The following is a 10,216-nucleotide window of genomic DNA, read 5'->3' on the forward strand; positions in this document are numbered from 1 at the left end:
ATATAGCTAATTAGAAGATTAAGATAATAGATATATAATATATATATAAAGATATTATATTATCTACTTAATCTCTATATAAATATTAGAATATTCTATACTATATTTATTATATAATAATTATATTATCTATATAGGAATATATTGTTAGATAAGATATATAGAAATAGAAATATAGTAGATTATAGAGAAGAAGATGATAGTAGAGATTATAAATAATGTATATAGCTATCTATGCTTATATATGAGATTAGATTATATAGTATATATATGATTATAATAATATAAGAATCTATAGATATAGATCTATTAGCTATTATAGAATCTAGGAGATGATATAGAGAGATATATATATATAATATATATATCTATTGATATAATTATCTATAGATAGATATACAATTAATATTATATATATATAAATATTCAAAATATATAATATAGAATAAGATATTATATTAATAAGTCTATAGATTAGATAATATATATTATGTATATTATATTATATCTATAGAGTATATATCTAGTATCTTATATTCATATCATATTAGATATAAGATATATAGATATGTATATATATATATATTTAGATATATAATCTATATCTATATCTATACGTATAATATATATATATATATATATATATATATTAATATAATAATAATATATATAATCTATTGAGATATAGCTATATTAATTATATATATATATATATATATATATATATAATTAATAATTACCATATATAAGTATTTATTAAATAAATAAATAAATAATATATATTATAGATAATATATTATATATAATATATATATATCTATAGATATAGAATATATATTATATAATAGATATATTATAGATCGGATATATATAGATTATAGAATATATATACATACACATATTATTACTATTATATAATTACTATATAATATATATATATGAACTCATTAAATTAAAATATAAATAATATATAGAGATTACTATATTTAATTATAAATAATATACCCCCTACTTATTCAATATTATATATATATCTATAGATTATTAGATATATATATATTATATAATATAGAATATAAAATTATATATAATATATATATATATAGATTAGATATAGATACATATATAATATATAATATTATAATAATGCATATATCTATATAAACATTATTATATATACCAATATATATACATTATATATATCTTATATAAATACCATATATATACACCAATATATATATATGTCTGATTATCATTATAGATATATATCCTATATCTATAGATATGACATCTTATATCTATTAAGATATATATCTATAATCTCTAGATTAATATAATCGATATCTGTGATTAATATATCTATAATCAGATGCCCTCCATCTATATATATATCTACAAATATAATTATATATATTATAGATATATATATTCATAATATAATATATATAGCATATCTTATTCATAACGTATATAAATCTTATAACATAATATATATAAATATATATATATAATATAAATACATATATATAAAATACATATAATTATATATATATAATATAGAATTAATATACACATCATATATATATTATATACATATATATAATTATTAAATTTATAATAATTAATTATATACAATATAATTATATAATTATAATAATTATATATATTATATATATATAATCTAGATATATATAATATATATATACCGATACAATACCTTATACATAATATATAATTAATCTAAAAATAATATATAATAATATATAATATACAACATTAATTATATATATATACACAATTATATATATATTATATATATCAATGATATATATTATTATATATATATATATTAATATAATATATATCATATAAATATAATAAATAATATATAATATATATTATTAATTATGGGGGCCTTTAATCGATCGCTAGCGATCTCACCCCTGGGGCATCCTTCGCTAATGGAGCGTCATCAAATTCAAAATTGGGGGTTTATTTTTGCCAGGGGTGGACCCTTCCCCATTCTCAGCTCCATCAAGATAGCCAAAAGAGATGGAATCATCCCTATATGAAACCAACCCGGATCAAATATTTGCAAATAACATAAGTATATTTGCCATTTTGAAAACTTACGGGTTTTTTACGCCACGCCAGAGGTTGCCACAGTCAGGAGTAGATGCAAGTACTCAATCCATTATGCATTGCATAATCCATATTTTGCAATATATAAAAAGGCATTGAACTTACGGTTTTTACGCCACGCCAGAGGTTGCCACAGCAGGATATGCTAAAAGGATTGGGACATTTCAAAATGCACGGTGCATAAACCCAATTCACAATTATGAAGTAGAAGGCATTAACTTGCCAAGGTTTTTTACGCCAAGACAGAGGTTGGGGCCACCAGTAGGAGTATATTGCAAGGTACTCAATCCAGTATGGCATTGCATAACCCATATTTTGCATAATAATAAAAAGGCCAATTGAACTTAAACGAGTTTTACACCCACGCCAGAGGTTAGCCACGCAGGATATGCAAAAGATGGGATTCGAAATGCCAGTGCCATAAACCCAATAATTCACATATTGAAGGTAGAAGGCATTAACTTATGGGGTTTTTTTTAACAATTGATATCCATCCAGAGGGCAGCATGTGGCAGGAGGAGGGGGGGAGTGCCCTGTGGCCCCTTCAAACAGTTTGTTGGCTCTCATCCTGAGAGTTTGTTTTCCTCCAGGCCTCCGAAACAAGCTGTTAGCTCTTCATCCTGAAGACTGGTCCCCCTCCCACCAAATAGCTGGGTTGGCTATTCATACCTGAGAGGCTGGTCCTCCTTCCTCCAAAAAGGCCTGATATGAAAAGGACGTTCACAAGACTTGGTCTTTACGGAGCTACAAAAGAAAACAGCCCCAAGTGAAGGATTCTGACTGGTCACCAGTGTTGATGATGCTGCATCATGTTCCAGTGGGCATTGCGATCTTCTTGGTTCCAGTCGATGGGATCTGATTGCAGGATGGGATGCGTAGGGAGGTGGGGGGACCTCCCCGTCAACTGGTTGCCACATTGCTGGGGGAGCAGCAGAGAACCGAAAACCCATTCTAGCAGTCCAAGCCATCGAATGGGCCGAGAAGAATCACAGCTCCTATGGAACACGATGCCAACAAAAAACCAACCTGGTGACAAGTCATGTTGGTTAATCAGGGCTGTTTCCTCCTAGTGCCTCCTCATAGGTTCAATCCTCTTCGCTCTCCTTACCAACGGTCTCTTCCATTCATTTACTTTCATGGGCCCTCCTGAGGATCTTCAAAACACTCGAGCTGCTTGTTCCTTGAATGGAACTCCCGTGACAGCGTCGTTATTCTCGTTCTTTCACCTCAGCATCACGCAGGAGACCGTGGCAATAATAATAAAATTGACCCTTCTGCATGATTTCCTTCCTTGCGTTTTGTCGCTACATTCTTCAGACCCTTGGCAACCCTATCAAGGCTTGAACTTGAGGTTGGCCCGCTTCCTGCTAGGACCCACTCATAGTCCTTCAAATTAGGCCCGTTTTCTGCTATTCCCAGGATGTATAGTAGGGGCAAGCCGTGACATTTGCATTCTTGGAGAAGGCTTCGGCTGGCTGCAACCAAATCTTTTTCGACCATCTAATCCTTCAAGCTGGGAACTATAGCCTTCGCTGTGTCTGCCTAAGCAACAAGAGGACACCAATCCCAGTCTCAGCCTGTTGTCCGCTTGTTCGTCGGCCACATTCAGTAAGCTGAGGAAACATTCACAAGCTTCTTCCTAGGCGTCCCAACGCTTGTTTAGAAACGTGTTCCTTTTGCTTTCTCTTCAGCCGAGGCATTCCATTTCTTAGGCTTTTCCATCTTTTGTTCTTCTTCCCTGGGAAGCGAAACTGGAAACTCTGGCTTCCCATGATATTGGGCCTCCCTCCGCAAAACCTTGAGTCTCCAGCGTATCACGACCGTTGATTTTTCACCTTGATCCAGATTTACAGCGAGAACAGACGCTGGTTCTCGCATGTGAGACTCGCAGTCTCTGCTCGAGTTCTGTGGCCACCTGGGTCAGTCTCTTTCTCTCTGCTTCGTGGGGCCTTTACTTTTTCCTCAAGGTAGCCACAGTAGAAATCGTTGTCTTCAGCTTAGGTCTCTTCAAGGTTCGTTTCCACCTTTTTGTCGGTTTCTCCTGACATTCTTTCTATATTTTCCCTGCGAGGTGGGCTCATTTTAAGATTTTTCTATTTCTTTTTCCTTGCTGGATTTTAATGATTCCATGCCAACCTTGCTGCAATGCTTTTTTCTTCAAGGTGTTCATTCTCCTCGTTGCAGCAGAGTCGGCGTCTTTACCGCGCTTTTCAACGTTTGTTTTTTTCTTGGGCCTGTAACTGTGGTCTAGAGTAAGTTCTTGCATTTCGTCTGTATTAGAGCTGCTCGTTGGAAATTCATGTCGTCGATTTCTCATCCAGGAAGGAAAAGGTTCTCGTTGCCTGAGCCTCCCATCCGGTTTTCTTATTCAGGACGAGAGATTTCATTTCGGTTGGCATAAAAAAGGTTCGTCGTCGGCCCGTCCCATTCTGGCAGTTGGCCAGCCAGCATCTTGAGCAATCTGGAGTGGCTTTTCTGTCCCATTCAACTGCACTGACGTGCGCGCGGCCCAAGAAGTCCTCCCAGAGCAAGAAGCTTGTTGCTGTTAGTACCAATAAGTAATCCGAGAGGTTTAGGGATTTTATTTTATAACCAGGTTAAGTATCACTTGATCCGGTAGGGATCAGAGCCCAATAAGTTTTTTCATAACCAATGTTAAAACTGTACTAAGAGCCAAAACATGGTTGCCTTTTCTTCCAACCCGATCCAAACAAAGACAGAATTGGAAAAATTGCCACTGGGAGCTCCAGGGCTATCCCGCAGAACCTCCATTTTCAGGCTTTCGATGCGTTCTTTTTTTAGATTACCTGGCGGGAGCCTTCTTTCGGAAGGACTTGAGGAGCGACTGAAGGGCTCCCTCCTGGGAAGACTTCAACGGCTTCAGCAGGAAACTATGCAAATGTTCTCCATCGGGAAAGGAACTGAAAAGTCAGCTGGGGACAAATTTTGATATTTCAGTCACAGATTATTATAGCACAAAAGGATAATTGGTTTTAAAGAATTAAAGAATGAAAGAAAAAAGGGGATTTTGTAAAGCTAATTTTTGATGACGGGAAGGGAAGTAAAATTCTTTATAAATATATATATATTATATATTAGATAAATATATATAAAATTATTTTAAAGAATTTAATAATAATATATAATATTAATATAGATAATACGATATATATATATATATAATATGTATGTATATATAATCTATATATATATATATTAGATAATTAATATATATACGAATAAATATATATTATATAATATATTATAGACTATATATATATATATATTTGCAACCATACATTTTGGATATTTTCATCAGTGTTCACTTGTTTGAACTTTACCATATGGAAGAAGGGTAAGGAAGGAGAGACGAGGAAGAGATTAGGATGCAGTTTCATCGAATTATAGTCATTTATTTATTCATTTTATAAATGTAGTCAGCAACACCTTCAAATAGGGTTGAATGTTGAGCCCATACCCAACCCCCACCCCACCTACACCCTACCCCCACATTTTCTAACAGCGTTTTTAACAGCACTTTCAAACAACGTTTTAACAGCACACTCAAACAGCGTTTGAACAGCGCTTCGAAGTGCATTTTTAACAGCATCTTTTAACAGCACACTCAAACAGCGTTTGAACAGCGCTTCGAAGTGCATTTTTAACAGCATCTTTTAACAGCACTAGCAAGAGCTTTTTAACAGCATCTTTTTAACAGCACCTTCAAACACCGTTTTTAACAGCAGCTAACAGTGCATTCAAACAGCGTTTTAACAGCACCTTCTAACAGCGTTTTTAACAGCATCTTTTAACAGCACCTTCTAACAGCGTTTTTAACATAATCTTTAAAAACATCTTTTAACAGTACCTTCAAATAGCGTTTTTAACAGCATCTAACAGTGTTTTAACAGCACCTTCTAACGGCGTTTTTAACAGCATCTAACAGCAACTTCTAACAGCGTTTTAACAGCATCTTTTAACAGCACCTTCTAACAGCACATTTTAACAGCGTTTAACAGCACCTTCTAACAGCGTTTTTAACAGCACCTTCCAACAGCGTTTTTAACAACATCTTCAAAAACATCTTTTAACAGCACTTTCAAACAGCGTTTTTAACAGCGTCTTCCTAAGCAGCATTTTCGAACATTATCTTTAAACAGCATTTTGGAACTGCACTTTTGACATTTTCGGACAGCATCAGAACAGCATTTCAACGGCCTTTTCGAACAGCATATTTTAACAGCATGAGTCCTGGAGCTACTTCAGTTTCTAGTTTTTCTAGATTCCCTTTCAGGGATCTTGGGATCGTGCCTAGTGCTCCTATGATCATGGGTACAATTTCCACTGGCATATCCCATATCCTTCTTATTTCTATTTTCAGATCTTGATACTTATCCATTTTTTCCCTCTCTTTCTCTTCAACTCTGGTGTCCCATGGTATTGCGACATCAATGAGTGATACTTTCTTCTTGACTTTATCAATCAACGTCACGTCTGGTCTATTTGCACGTATCACCCTATCCGTTCTGATACCATAGTCCCAGAGGATCTTAACCTGATCGTTTTCTATCACTCCCTCAGGTTGGTGCTCGTACCACTTATTACTGCAAGGTAGCTGATGTTTCTTGCACAGGCTCCAGTGGAGGGCTTTTGCTACTGAATCATGCCTCTTTTTGTACTGGTTCTGTGCAAGTGCCGGGCATTCGCTTGTTATGTGTTTTCTGGTTTCATTTTTCGTATTGCACTTTCTACATATGGGAGAGATGTTGTTTCCGTCTATCGTTCTTTGAACATATTTGGTTCTTAGGGCCTGATCTTGTGCCGCTGTTATCATTCCCTCAGTTTCCTTCTTTAGCTCTCCCCTCTGTAGCCATTGCCATGTGTCATCGCTGGCTAGCTCTTTAGTATGTCTCATGTATTGTCCGTGCATTGGTTTGTTGTGCCAGTCCTCTGTTCTGTTTGTCATTCTCCTGTCTCTGTATATTTCTGGGTCTTCGTCTACTTTTATTAGTCCTTCTTCCCATGCACTCTTTAGCCACTCGTCTTCACTGGTTTTCAGATATTGCCCCAGTGCTCTGTTCTCGATGTTGACGCAGTCCTCTATACTTAGTAGTCCTCTCCCTCCTTCCTTTCGTGTTATGTATAGTCTGTCCATATTTGCTCTTGGGTGTAGTGCTTTGTGTATTGTCATATGTTTCCTGGTTTTCTGATCTATGCTGGGGAGTTCTGCCTTCGTCCATTCCACTATTCCTGCGCTGTATCTGATTACTGGCACTGCCCATTTGTTTATAGCTTTTATTATTATTAATTATTATTATTATTATTATTATTATTATTATTATTATTATTATTATTATTATTATTATTATTATAATTGAAAACTATTCATATTGATCAAACCCCACCATACACACACACTTATTTGTATGCATGGTAGAGAGAGGCAGTTAGTTAACAAGGAATGAAAATGCAGTCTGGCGATATCAATGGAAATGAGACGCAAAACTGTCTTGTTATTCTTAAATGTATTATTATTTCTGTCCAGGAAAAGGGTTAGAATGACCGTTTTGATATTATTTGATGTACATTTTTATGTTGCCTGCGTTTTGCATATTTTGATGCGAGATTTGGCCATTTTCTGCGTCAGTGACATTGGCCAGCAGCAGTTTTGTAAAGTCAATCAAATGAAGGAAAGGACGCCTATTTTCTGTGCCAATTATTTTGGGGCCATTTGTCAATGTATGCATTCATTTTCCCACTACCTGTATAGGCATCGTTAACACCTCATTTCCTAGCAGTAGTACATTGTTCAGGAAAGTAATGACTAGTGATTTCTGGATATTTAGGAAAGCCAGACCTTCCCGTTTTATCTTCCTTCTCTTTGGGTCATTTTTATCATTTCATAACAGAAGATTGTTTTGGGAAGTAATGACTAATTGTCATTTCCTAGCAGTAAATTGTTTAGGAAAGTAATGACTAATGATTTCTGCATATTTAAGAAGGACATACCTACTCGTTTTTATCTTCTGTTTGGGACATTCTTGCCTTCCGAAGTCAATTGTATTTCGTTTTTGTCGACAGCCTTGTCAACGAACTTGGGAGGAGAAAGGTTTTGGCGTGAGGCTCTGGATCTGCCTGGGGTTGGGGTTGGGTTGGGGGGTTTCTGGGTTAAGTGGGTCCTGCCTGCTTCTGCCAAACGTTATTCTGTGCAGGACCCCACTTTTCTGCTTCATCAAGATCTCTGCTAAATATATACATCCCCACTCTTGGAATATGTTGCCAACATCAAGAACATGTTGCTAGCACGCATCAAGATAGGGATTGTAGGAGCTGAGTACGTACGTACCTATTAGTGGTCATTATGTCCTGAAATGTGGTTTGTTTCTGCTGCATCAAAGTCGAGCACATTTCGCCTTGACCTGAGGTCATTTGGATGACCTTCGAGCCCATAGCCATTCTCCACTGTGTCCTCTGTGGTGTCCTTTCCATATCCTTCTGTTCATAGGATCAGGGTGGTTACTCAAGTAGTACTACCCTCAATCTCGGCTTTCATTCCTCTGTTCTGTCATTTTTTTTATTGTTCATTAGTCCACTCCATGATTGATCTAAGTATTATCTTCGATTCAGCTTCATTCTTATATTGACTACGATGGTCATGGAGTCAAAATGGCAGTTGAGTCAAAATGCTGGTGGCAATTCACAGCTTCCATTTCGCCTCTGCTACCAAGCGGGTGGAGGCTCTCGTGTTCGCTACCTACCTTGGGACCAAAGCTCTCTCTCTCTCTCTCTCTCTCTCACTCTCTCTCGCTAGTTAATGGATTAATTAATTTGATTATAAATATTGACGCAGGATTAGGTCAAGGTTGGAATGAAAATGAAAATCCTTAAAGCTTTGTTTTTTTTTATTGGCGAGAGAGAGGAACACTAGGCCTATAGTACTACGCCTCTTTCATGTCATATATATATATATATATATATATATATATATATATATATATATATAATATATATGTGTGTGTGTGTGTGTGTGTGTGTGTGTGTATGTATATAGTATATACATGAGCTTTTAGTCTTCCCTTTTCACGTAGATAGATATATGAGATTATAGTCCACAGGGGAACAGAAAAGCGAGATTCTTGAAGCTCATCCGTTGGATCAACATTGGTCATTGAAAATAAAACAGGAAACTCAGTTACTGTAACAACCTTATTCATTTTAAAAGGGCATTTAATCAACCAGTTCGAAGGTTATTTCAGAATCCCCCCCAAAATATCCGTTAAAGCCAATTCGCAACATTTAAAATATGTCCTTAGCGAAAGGACAACATTGCCTAGTTTGCACCCAATCCTTGGGAGCAATTCTACAGAAATGGCGTCATTACAGGATTGATTATGGCATTGCTACTTTATATCTTCTGGTATATACTATATTTGTAATGACTTCCGCACCTCAAGTTCCTTTTTCGACCGTCCGATCTATATAATACTTCTTACATGAACATGGGATTGATATAAATGCCTTCATCATATTTAGGACTATTTGTTTTATAAGATTTGGCTATTGTGTGTTTGGGAGAGAAAATACCAAAGCCAATACCCAACATTTTCAAAGGATGTACGATATTTTCAAAGTTTTTTTTTATCTTTTATTGGAGAACATATACAGTATTTTACAATTTTAACAGAATTACATTCAGAATTTTATCCGATGAGAGTATTATTGTCTTTCTTGTAACAATACATAACCAGCTTAGATTTCTGCACATCTTTTTTTATATTTTAATTATATTAACATACTTGAATTTACTATACGTATATAAAAAACAAAACATATACATACACATACACTGTATATACATACTCATTTCACCTACCTATTTATCTGTATATACTACATTCCAAGTAACTACGTGTAAAATGAGAATAAATGTTTTTAAATGACTTACGCAATACATACCTATTTCTGTATATACTTTCTTTTATTTAAATACGTTGGGTTGCCCTAGTTGGTGTAGCCAATTTTCCTAGAACGTTTTTCATTCAATTGTATCCGTTTTTTTTTTAAATGGCAACAG

The sequence above is a fragment of the Macrobrachium nipponense genome, chromosome 31, assembly GCF_015104395.2.
Source record: "Macrobrachium nipponense isolate FS-2020 chromosome 31, ASM1510439v2, whole genome shotgun sequence".
NCBI lineage: Eukaryota > Metazoa > Arthropoda > Malacostraca > Decapoda > Palaemonidae > Macrobrachium > Macrobrachium nipponense.